The sequence below is a fragment of the Oncorhynchus mykiss genome, chromosome 9 (genome assembly GCF_013265735.2).
Source record: "Oncorhynchus mykiss isolate Arlee chromosome 9, USDA_OmykA_1.1, whole genome shotgun sequence".
NCBI lineage: Eukaryota > Metazoa > Chordata > Actinopteri > Salmoniformes > Salmonidae > Oncorhynchus > Oncorhynchus mykiss.
Window position 1 is genome coordinate 54701799 of NC_048573.1, and position 13136 is coordinate 54714934.

Here is a 13136-nt window from a genome sequence, read left to right on the forward strand (position 1 = left end):
ACACACAGAGCAACACTACACGCTATAGACACAATAGACACTGTGGCAAAACGGTTTCTTTTGCAGCCACTGGCTAATACAGAGCATGGCTGTATCTAGAAATAGATACAAACACAAGACTAGCTATTCATATTAACCTAAAAACCCTGTCCTAACTCAATATTGCCTTGCTTCCCTTCCTCATTAAGAGTGTGTGTGAGTGTGTGTGTGCGTACCAGTGTGTGTTTGAGTGAGTGTGTGTGTGTGTGCGTACCAGTGTGTGTGTGAGTGAGTGTGTGCGTACCAGTGTGTGTGTGAGTGAGTGTGTGCGTACCAGTGTGTGTGTGAGTGAGTGTGTGCGTACCAGTGTGTGTGTGAGTGAGTGTGTGCGTACCAGTGTGTGTGTGTGAGTGAGTGCATTCTTGCGTGTTGCTCACTACCTCATTAAGTTTCACTGCATTAAAGCCACTTTTATGAATTGAACATAGTTCCAGGCCCATTGTTCACCTGCAAATTGCATTTTAGCAACATTTGCCTTTTTCCCGGTCTGCTTGGAGTTTTTCAATTATTTATGTAGGACAATGAAGTCAGGGATCTTAATGAGGAGTGGCTTCTGACAGCTGTGTTAGAGAGCGCGATGAGGTGATTCCTCTGTATATCAACTATGAGGATGTTTAGGAACTCCTGCTATCACCTGCGTTCACTTTGGCTCTGTTTTATATGCAGGGCTTAAGCCACTGGAAACTATTCAGCTTCAGATCTGGGCCTATTTGGTATCATAGAGTGTATTTTTATAGCTACATATCAATTTAACTTTTCCCTTTGAGGCATGGCAATATATGTGTGTGTTCCCCTTTAAGAAAGTGTCCTCGTGTGTGTATATATGTGTGACCCCAGAGGTTAGGACACAAATTGCCTGTCATTGTAATCAGCGTTTTGTAGAGGGAAAGTCAAGCCTGACTGCAGCTCCCAGCATGCCCTGGAAGACACACACACCAGGCAACATCAGCACAGCACAGCAGTGGCTAGACTGCAGGCAGAACAGAACACACAGAACCCAGGGCTTGGCAGGGAAACCAACCAGGGTCTCTGTCTGCTTCCTCTGCATTTTAAAACCAGCTCTCCCTCCTACACTAGTCCCCCCCATCCCCCTGCAGAGCCAGCTGCAGCCTAGTCGTCCAAGAATAATGTTGATTTGGTGCTTTCAAGGAATGATGAATGGCTTTGCCCCCATGTCTCTAAACTAGAGACATTTACCTGACCCTGTATCTAGGAGGGAGACACTGGAGGGCAGGTATGATGTGTCATAGCAGGCGGGAGGAGCAGGAAGGCAGGGGCATTGGGGAAATGTATTATTGAGTAACACCAGTGGCCTTCATCCTATTGCATTCTCTCACCCCAGCAGGGAATCAAAACACAAAATAACCCTTGATTACAACAATATGACTATTGTATCAATACCCTCTCACGCATCAACCAACAAACCCTCCCTCATACACTACTGCCAAACCAGCCACGGGGGCCAACAGCAATCACACCCAGAAGCATTAACGTGTGGAAAATGACCCGCCCAGCCAGCTAGGGCCTTAAATCTACCAGTCACGCCTTCAATCAGGTACACTACTGGACATACAGAGCCCCTAGCCAATCCCTTCACGGCAGCTTTATTACTATGGAGCTGGTCCCAGTGCTGAGCCAGACAGGCAGCATCCACTCCAGCATGGAGACAAAGCAGGGGGCAGGGAGGCACGAGGGCTCTACAGAGGGTTAGTCAGGCCCCTCAGAGCCCCTCAAAGCCAGGCATAAAGGACTCAATAGAGAGGACCTACCATGCAGGGCTGGAGAGGCTCAGCTCATCTACATGTAAAAGGGAACACAAGAGGGATTTTGACCCGCACACTGTCAATGAACACAGATAGACCACCAACACCACTACCGTCACCATAACGTATACAGGGAGACTACCTCTGTGTTCCACAGTCCCTACCTCTTTATTCTTCTTTGGCTTCATGGCTTTGCTCCCAGACTCCTACTCTCTTTTCCTCTCCTTTCTTTCTCCTTTTTAACCATTCTGTCCTCCCCTTGCCAAGGTGCAGCAGAGTAGACCCTTAAATGTATGCCATGAAGCAAAGCCAAAGTGAAGTTACTAGAATAAAGACTCGTTTATATGGGAAGTAAGAAAGTTACATTCACATTAAAAAGGATATCAAATAGCTAAAGCAGGTTTCATAGGCATTGAGGGGCTGGCGCAACATTACACCACCAGGGTACAGGGAAAATAATTATTGTGTCAGAGACACACAGGTCATACTGTATATCAGTGCCTAACTAACCTCAGCCTAATCGATCCCGGCAGTGAGAGAGAGAGAGGGCTGTAGAATTTGTCTTGTTCTCTAGAACCGGCTGACCCTCCTAGACAGCTCAATGTGGATTTAAATAACATCCGCTTTTCCTCGCCCAACTGTCAAGGTCAATCCTCATTTCACTGGAAATATACACCGCCGGTTCACAAAGAAAACAACTCAATGGCACTTTTATGCTGAGCCAAGGAAAAGCCTGACGGTGGCCATTTTGCAAGCCTGAGTATAGATGATAAAAAAGACTAACTGACAAACTCCCTATTTCTTTCTGTCAGCAGAGGAAAGCTGGACAGGTGGAAAGGGGGCGAGTGACAGACATCTCCATGACGATGACTGAGGAGGGATACGGGACAGGAGGAGAACAGGGCCTGAGATGTCCTGATTAGCCTAATCCTGCAGGACCCCCCTGACAAGGCTTAGGAGAATAATAGCCTTGCACCTTCTGTTCCACCACCACAGATTTGTTTACCCCACGTTTCCCACCCTAGTGCCTGCTGGGAGGATGGTGCTGTCCCTCTCGTGACCAGGGTTAGCTCTCTGTGTGCTTAGTGCTGGGACAATCTCTAGCAGATTGGGTAGAGGGATAGAGGGGAGGCAGGGGCAGGGAGTAGGGTTAACACAAGGACATACAGTACTACTGAGCTACTTCATATGACGCATTGGCGAGAAGGAGGATTCAGACTCTGTGCGTTGGAGTATCTGTATGCCCTTGTGTATGATGTGCATACTGTAACACTGTAGCGATGATATACACACTTACATATCATGAACCACCACCGTCAAAATGAATAGAGAATATCATTCAGCAGAATCAAGCAGTAGATACTGTATATATGTACAATAATACAGCAGAGTTGACAGTCTGAGACCAATAATGGCCGGGTCGTTCAACAAAATGAGTGCATTTTGCGTACCTCTGATATTTTAAGTAAAGAAAATTCACTAATATTGAATTTTAAACTGGCTCTAACCAGAATAGAAAGAGGATTGGGAGGCCCTGGTGCACAACTGAGCAAGAGGACAAGTACATTAGAGGGTCTAGTTTGAGAAATAGATGCCTCACAAGTCCTCAACTCGTAGCTTCATTAAATAGTACCCACAAAACACCAGTCTCAACGTCAACAGTGAAGAGGCGACTCCTCTCCTCTGTCTATTTTGGTTAGGGCCTTGGAACACCAGGGAACACCGGAGTGATGGTTGGTGATAATGGGCCTATGTAGATATTCCATAAAAAGTCTGCCGTTTCCAGTTACAATAGTCATTTTCAACATTAACAATGTCCACACTGTATTCCTGATCAATTAGATGTTATTTTAATGGACATTTTTTTTTGTTTTTCTTTCAAAAACAAGGACATTTCTAAGTGACAACTTTTGAACAGAAGTGTATGTCTTTCAACTATGCTGTGATGTTTAATGTACAATTTCAGTCTATCGAATAGAATCCACAGATTGCGAGTTGAAGATAAATACTTTTACTAAGAGTATTAGTATATTAGTAATTGACTGACCCGGTCTCTTCAGATCTCCTAGCAGTACTATTTCTAGGGTCAATTTTAGATCAATGCTATGCATTTTCATCCATTCCTGAACCTGAGACCACAAACAGGATACCCGAGGGCAATACCAAAAGAATTGGTCTATTGATTCTGTATCCTCACAACAAAATCTGCAGAGCTTCGATGATTTTATGCCCCAAATATTCAACATTTTGTTGGTGGCAAGAATTCTATATTATAATTTTAGCTGAAAAGCACGAAGTCTTGAAATTTGCGTACTTCATTATTATCAACTCATACACCCTGTACCATGGAATCGGTACATCAAAAATCTCTTCCCAACTATTTTGCAATCTATATGGCACAGTTGTCATCATCCTGGTCCTCAAATGAAACTGGTATACTTTCCTATTTATGCTATTTTTATTCCTCCACCAGTTTTGATCCTTTATGTTAGTCAGACAGACCCGTTCCCTACCTCCTCCCACTGCCACTTGCCTCCTCCATTTTGGGGTAATGCTGTAATCAATTGGTTGTACTCTTGGATTGAGCAGACCTACCCGCACAATTCTGATAACTCCATGAAGGACATAACTCTACCATTCCAATTTCCAATATAATTTAAGAACAAATTACCCTTTTCAAACATCTTTCTCATAAATACAGGTATTTTACCAACCTGCATATTTGAGTTCAGCCACAATATTTGTTGGAATATTTTTTCTATCTTGTCAGGGGGATGAAATTGAAATTGTAGCCAGCTCTGCAATGCTTGTTTGAAAAAGATAGATACTTTGAAAAAAGTATCATTATCAATTAATCGAAAATGAGACACGACTATCTACACAAAGGCCAAAAGGCAATTTTTAAACAATGGATGAGGTTTTCTTAGTAATCTACTTGAGAACCATTTAGGGTTCAAGTAAAACTTTTGAATAAGTGAAGGTTTTAGAGAGAGGTTTAGTTATTTTATATTTAATAATCTCAACCCAATCAATTCATATTCATTATATAGATAGGCTCGTATTATTTTGTCTGGTTTAGCGACCCAGATAAAGCAAACTATTTTTTGCTCATATGATTTGAAAAATGAATCATCAGGAGTAGGCAGCGCCATAAGTAAGTGAGTAAACTGAGATATGACAAAGGAGTTAATCAGGGCAATTTTTCCATGAATAGACCGGTGTCTATTTTTACAAGTTTTCTATTGAAATTCATTGTGGAGAGCTTATTTAAATATTTTGTGATATGAATACCAAATATGTCTACTTCACCATCAGTCCATTTAATAGGTAAACTACAGGGTAATGTAAAAGTTTTTAAAGATCCAATGCGTAATACGTACACTTAAAGTTATCTAGATCTTCAGTGGGACATTGCCGGGAATTAGCTTGAGAACCTAATATAACAATTGAGTCATCGGCATACATGGACACCTTTGTTTTTAAGCCTTGGATTTCTAATCCTCTAATGTTGTTATCAGATCTGATTTTAATAGCTAACATTTTGATGGCCATAACGAATAGATATGGTGACAGCAGACACCCTTGTTTAACTCCTTTTGACAATTCAAAACTCTCTGAGACGTAGCCGTTATTTACTATTCTACACCTGGGGTTGCTATACATTATTTTGCCCATTTTATAAGAGAATTATCGAGGGAAAAAAATGAAAAAACGTACTTTATCAAATTCCTTTTCAAAATCCGCTATAAATACCAGTCCTGGCTTCTTAGATGTTTCATGATGTTCTATTATTTCTAGTAGTTGTTCTATATTATCTCCAATGTATCGGGGCGGCAGGTAGCCTAGTGGTTAGAGCATTGGACTAGATTGAATCCCTGAGCTGACGAGATAAAATTCTGTCGTTCTAACCCTGAACAAGGCAATTAACCCACTGTTCCTCGGCCATCATTGAAAATAAGAATTTGTTCTCAACTGACTTGCCTAGTTATATAAAGGTAAAAAAATTGTCCATGTAAAAAACCTGTCTGATCAGGATGAACAATACTTGGTAAAACCCTTTAAATTCTGAGTGCTATGCATTTCGCTAGTATATTTGCATCACAATATTGAAGTGAAAGGGTTCTCCAGGTTTTTAGATAGACTGGATCTTTGTATTTGGCATCTGGGTTTTGTTTTAATAATAGAGAAATCAGACCTTCCTGCTGAGTACCTAACAGACTACCATGTCTATATTAAAACAATCTAACAATGGAGCTTTTAGTATATCAAAAAAAGCTTGATATACCTCTACCGGTATGTCATCAAGCCCTGGGTTTTTTTACAGACTAAAAGGATTTAATAGCCTTAAAAATGTATTCCTCTGTAATTTGGCCTTTGCACTGATCTTTCTGGACATTTGTTAATTTTTCCAAATTTTACATTATTTGGAAAGAATTCCTTACCATAATCTTCATTCAGTGAGAGAGGATGTAAAGAGAACATCTGCCTAAAATATTTAGCTTCCTCTTTTAAAACATAATTTGGAGAATCATAGATGACGCCATCTTCAGTAACGAATTTCTGCTAATTCTTTTTGTTAGCATTCCTGTATTGGAGATTCAGGAAGAATTTTGTGCATTTTTCCTACATATTCCATCAAGTTTGTTTAATTCCTGTGATAGATTACATTGGATTGTTCTTGAATAAGTTCTTCAAGTTAATTTTGTTTTTCCTCTAACTTTTGTATCTCTGTAGTATCGTTTTTATTGCTGTCTACCTGTACTATTAGTTAATGTATTTCCCTTGTTAGTCTTGTCTCTTTAGCCAGAAACTGCTTTTTTATATTGAATTGAATGACCTCTGAAGGTACATTTAAAGGTATCCCAAACAATAAGGGGATTTTCTGAACCTATATTATACTGGAAAAATTAAGTTATAAATGATTTTGTCTTAGTTAATTCTTGTGACTCTCAAACCCGGATCCGGGAGCGTAACCATCGCCTCAAACTAATTAGCATAACGCAGCGGACATAAATCTTCCTAGAAAATCTTCCTATTCATGAAAATCACAAATGAAATATATTGAGACACAGCTTAGCCTTTTGTTAATCACACTGTCATCTCAGATTTTCTAAATATGCTTTACAGCCAACGCTAGACAAGCAATTGTGTAAGTTTATCATGGCATAATGCTATGCTAGGCTCTGCTAGCAGCAGGCAACATTTTCACGAAAATAAGAAAAGCAATCAAATTAAATAATTTACCTTTGAAGAACTTCAGATGTTTTCACTCAGGAGACTCCCAGTTAGATAGCAAATGTTCCTTTTTTCCAAAAAGATTATTTTTGTAGGCGAAATAGCTCCCGTTTGTTCTTCACGTTTGGCTGAGAAATCGACCGGAAAATGCGGTCACTACAACGCCAAACTTTTTTCCAAATTAGCTCCATAATATCGACAGAAACATGGCAAACGTTGTTTAGAATCAATCCTCAAGGTGTTTTTCACATATCTATTCGATAATATATCTGTCGGGACAATTGGTTTCTCATAAGAAGCGATTGGAAAAATGGCTACCTCAGTACTTTCCGCAAGATTTTCTGCAGGAGCCATCATGTGACCACTTGCTCAATGTGGTCCCTTACGGCTATTCATCAACATAAATGCGTAAAAAGACGTCACAATCCTGTAGACACCTTGGGGAATACGTAGAAAGCGTAAGCTCATTCGTAGCCCATTCACAGCCATATAAGGATTCATTGGCATGAAGCGGTTTCAAAAAATGCGGCACTTCCTGATTGGATTTTTATCTGGGTTTTGCCTGTAACATCAGTTCTGTTGCACTCACAGACAATATCTTTGCAGTTTTGGAAACGTCAGAGTGTTTTCTATCCAAATCTGTCAATTGTATGCATAGTCGAGCATCTTGTCGTGACAAAATATCCAGTTTAAAACGGGAACATTTTTTATCCAAAAATGAAAATACTGCCCCCTAGTCGCAAAAGGTAAAAAAAATAAGCTGTCCTCCAGTAAACTTTGATAAAATTTCCAATATCCCCGTCCATGTGGAAATTCTATAAGAGTTATGTGAAAGCTGAGATGATGATCCGATCGCATTCCGTCTCCTATTAAAACTTTTTGAACCTTTGATTTAGAGAGAAAGAGACAAGAAAGTAGTCAAGACGACTAGCTTGATTAAGTCTCCATGTATATCTCACTAGGTCAGGGTTTTTTAGTCTCTAAATTTCAACTATATCTAATATGTCCATAATATTTGTGATTTTCTTAAGGGCAAGGTGATGATTTGCAGAGTGATTTCCTTTACGGTTCATTGAGGTACTTAACACTGTGTTATAGTCTAACACTTTAATGATTTGATCGTTTGTGGCCTGTAAGTTCAATAAATTGGTATAAATATTTTTAGAAGAAGTGTGGATCATCCTGATTTGGACCATACAGATTAATGAGACAAATCTCTTTTTCATCCACTTTCATATTCAAAAAGATCCACCTTCCTTGTGAATCATTCCTGACTATTTGCACATTCAGAGCGAAATCGTTGTTAATTAATATCATCACACCTATTGAGTTCCTTTGTCCATGACAGAAAATTATTTCACCACCCCATTCCGTTTTCCACACAACTTAATCTAAGGATGTAGAGTGAGTTCCCTGTAAACAGTATATTTTATATTCCTTTTCTTTTAGCCATGTAAAGACTGATCTTCTTTTTTTAGAATCTGCTAAACCATTAGAATTATAACTGGCTATACTTATTTCCACCCCTTACCATAACTAGATACTATTCTCAGTCTAAATTGACCATAATTAGTGCTTGTAAAGTTACTGCCATCAGAGGTATTATGACGGTCAAAATTAGAGCTTTCAAAGGTCTGATATTTAGAATTCCCTTCCCTGTGCCTGTAAGCCAATGCCACAAAATTTAGAGAAGATATTATGTGTGTAGTAAATCTGAGTAGGTTGATGTGTATGATATTGGATGTGATTTAGTGAGTGTGTACGATGTCTGTATAAGAGTAAGTCTATAATGTGTGATGTCCAAATAAATAATAACTCTACCAATTTGCATGGTTGAGTGTCTATGTGTGTAAAATGTAGTGCGTATAGCCTTAATATTCATGATAATGATTGTAATCCATATAGTATCACCGTCATAGTTGCATCATAATTACCTTTAATATCATTGAAAAACACATCCCAGCATTTCCATAGAAATTGACGTTTCACATGATCATGAAAGAGATCAGTGTTGCTTGCCTCGAAGCGAACATGAAAGGCATTTAGCTCGTCTGGTAGGCTCGTGTCACTGGGCAGCTCGCGGCTGGGTTTCCCTTTGAAGTCTGTAATAGTTTGCAAGCCCTGCCATAGCGGAATTTATTAAAAGTGTCTGGATTAGTGTCCCGCTCCTTGAAAGCGGCAGCTCTAGCCTTTAGCTCGTAGCGGATGTTGCCTGTAATCCATGGCTTCTGGTTGGGAAATGTACTGTGGGGATGGTGTCGTCGATGCACTTATTGATGAAGCTGGTGACTGAGGTGGAATCCCGGAACCTATTCCAGTCTGTGCTAGTACAACATTTCTGTAGTGTAGCATCCGTAACATCTGACCACTTACGTATTGCGCGAGTCACTGGTACTTCCTGCTTTAGATTTAGCTTGCAAGCAGGAATCAGGAGAATAGAATTATGGTCAGATTTGCCAAATGAAGAGCGAGGGAGAGCTTTGTACACGTCTCTGTGTGTGGATTAAAGGTGGTCTAGAGTTTTTTCCCTCTGGTTGCACATGTGACATGCTGGTAGAAATGAGGTAAAACGGATTTAAGTTTCCCTGCATTAAAGTCCCTGGCCACTAGGAGCACCACTTCTGGATGAGCATCATGCTTATGGCCTTATACAGCTCGTTGGGTGCGGTCTTGGTGCCGGTTTGTGGTGATAAATAGATGGCTACAAATAATATAGATGAGAACTCTTTCGGTAGATAGTGTGGACTACAGCTTATCATGAGGTAGTCAAAATAATTTACAAACAATGCGAAACAACAAACAAAATAGCAGAGTTGGCTATTCACCATTTTGTCGAATAGCCACGTACTACAGTCACTTTTTTTATTTAACCACTTGAGATGGCAAAATTAGTTTTTTTATCAAGTTGAACATGTGCTCTTTGTGACAGAATGTTAAAATTAGGTGAAATCAAACTTTTTTAGTTACACTTCCACCGAATTGGTGGAACGACCCAGCTACCTCATGGCCAATAAGAGAACCAAGAGAACAAACCTCCCAACAGTAAGAGGGGAAAGACCTGCTAACCTCACTACCCTACACACAAACACACACTGCCAAACACCATGAACAAACACAAATGCACCTGTGTGTCTTTTTCATTTGTCATCCAATATTCCTTCAGCAACTATTAATTGTGTTTTGGGTCCAGTGAGTAAGGCAGACAGAGAGAGAGAGAGAGAGAGAGGGGGGGGGGGGGGGGGTGAGACAGAGAGTGAGAGAAAGAGAAAGAGAGAGAGAGATTGGCACTGAGGAAAAAGAAAATCATTATGATACAGGTCGATATATAGGAGGAATGAGCGGTGGAGAAGAGAAAGTACCCCCTAAGGCCTGAGAACTCTGCAGTGTTTCAGTCCAACTCTCTCTAGATTAATCTTCCTCAAAAAAATGTCACAGAGGAGACTGTGAGACACCGGGTAAATTGTATCATCAATTTAGATCACCAAATAAAACCTCAAACACAATCTACTGCACCTTCCACTGTCTGCCTTAATCAGCTAATGATGCCTGACTAAACTTAAATTACATGTGTAGATAGTACTGTATAGAGAGAGTATGAGAGCCAAAGTAGTAATGTACTCTATTATGTAATCATGATAGGGTCAGAGTTGGGTCAGATAAGAGAAAAAAGGTGTTTAAGTCAAACCGAGCCAGTGAGATGGAGTGTTGTTATTGTAGAGTCTGTGTTTGTTGTGTCTGTTGGTTAGCTATGCCACCGGGGTCTGCTGAGCTGGGTCATCGTCTGTGGTAACGGAGAGGAACTTATCAACTCTGTCTCTGGCGTTATGTGATTAGTCTGTGGCCATGTGGCCCAGCACCAAGATGTCAGTGATTGGTGGTGTGGTGGCCAGACAGACAGACAGACATGGCCTGGAGCTGCCTACAGCCACAAGACTACAGAAGGCTCTGGGAAACAGTCAAGGTTATAATAGCTACCTTCGTGAAGTCTGAAGAAATAACTTGTCTGTCCTTCATCCTCTTCTTGGTCTCTCGATGGGATAATTATTCAAAATGTTTACTGTCCCCGAGAAATGTCCTACGCACGTATGCACACACACACACACACACACACACACACACACACACACACACACACACACACACACACACACACACACACACACACACACACACACACACACACACACACACACACACACACACACACACACACACACACACGACTGTGTGTGTATAGCCCTGACAGCTCGGCAGTAGAGCTGGGACACTGATATCTCTGTTGAGCAGGAAGTGGTCTTTGTTCCACACCCAGATACTGATCTAATCTCCATCAGTTAGTCTGCTCTGAACGGGCACCCAGGCTGCCTCACACACACTTTAATTAGTCCAATGGGCGTTGTGTATGCACAGCCTGTTGCCAGCTCACATGACCAGGACGCAGGAGTTAAATGCCCTGGAACTCTGTGGAGGAGACCACTGCAGCCAGAAAGGGCATTATGACTGAAAAATGAATGCCACACACACACGCACACACACTTACTTAAGTCCACGGGAAAACATTCAGTGGTGTCAGACCAGGGGATGGCCTCATATTACGATGTACTGTACAACATATATTAAGTTTAGAACGGGGGAGAGGGGGGGGGAGAAGCTAATATATATATATATATATATATATATATATATATATATACAGTATATATATATAATATATAATATATATATATAATATATATAATATATATATATATATTATACATATATATTATATATTATACATATATATACAGGAAACAGTTAGGGAGACCAGGAGAGGGTCAGGCAGAAAGAAATAGACTGGGCTAGAGAGAGAGAGAGATAGAGAGAGTGAGAGAGAGCACATCAGAGCCAAAGAAAAGGAGGGGGACGGACAGTAAGGTACAATAGTAGAAGCCTGCATTTCTCTTCACTCTCTTTCCTCAGCCAGTAGATTCAAGTGATTTAAACAGCAAGTCATTATGCAAATATGCGCTGCCATAGAGTGTTGTAATAATATTGCCAAATTGTAAACAGTAATCATGTTTAAGGAGGGGAGGGAAATAAAACAACAGTATTTATTACCCAGAGATCCCTAATCCGATAAGCCCACATCATTTACTCTGCAATGCAATAGCAAAGAAAATGTTTTCTATTGAATACAAAGGAGGTGATAACATGCTGCTGCCATCTTTCCTCCGTTAAGATGGAGATAAAGAGGCCTTTATCACTTTTATTGTGTCTTTCTACTTGCAGATAATTAATTGCAGGCGATAATTTGATATTTTTGTCTGTTCATTTTTCTCTCTGCCTCTCTTTAATGTGGCTGCGTCTTCTCTCTGGCTGTGGGTGTGTGGGAAGCGATGTCTGCCATGCGGGTGGATGAGCTGCTGCTGTAGATGGATGCTCAGATTAAAAGAGAGAATGAGAGAGGGAATGAAAGAGGAGAGAATCTAACTATACTGGTCAATAATACCACTTCCACTCTGCCTCACCAATAGGGAGAGTAATGGTATTACACTGACTCACACTCCATTGGTTATCTTATCAAATAACAATTCCTCAGCACTATATTCTGTCTACTACATTGTCACTGCTGATAGAGGGAAGGGTGAATGGGAGAGGACGCAGAGACACACACAGGCATGTAGGCATGCACATATCTATCTCTTTCTCTTTCTCTCACACACACACGGACACACACATACACACACACACACACACACACACACACACACACACACACACACACACACAGAGGTGCTAGGGTGGTAGAGTTAAAACTCAGACACACCGGTAGGATTGTCAAACGATTGCCTGCCGACAGTACTTAGCACTTCTGAACAGTGTCTCTTTTGTGTACACACAGCAAAGACCTTGAAGTCGTCAGTTTCGGCAATTTCCAAACGCCTGAAGGTACCACGTTCATCTGTACAAACAATAGTACGCAAGTATAAACACCATGAGACCATGCAGCCGTCATACCGCTCAGGAAGGAGACGCGTTCTGTCTCCTAGAGATGAACGTACTTTGGTAGGAAAAGTGCAAAACAATCCCAGAACAACAGCAAAGGACCTTGTGAAG

The 13136-nt window shown here is 40.7% G+C and overlaps 1 protein-coding gene across 2 annotated transcripts in view; it reads right to left on the bottom strand.

The window, feature by feature from the left end:
• The window catches only part of plxna1a (plexin A1a), a 279597-nt gene that overhangs the window by 183590 nt on the left and 82871 nt on the right, over positions 1 to 13136 (bottom strand). The gene's annotated exons all lie outside the window — the stretch shown is intronic.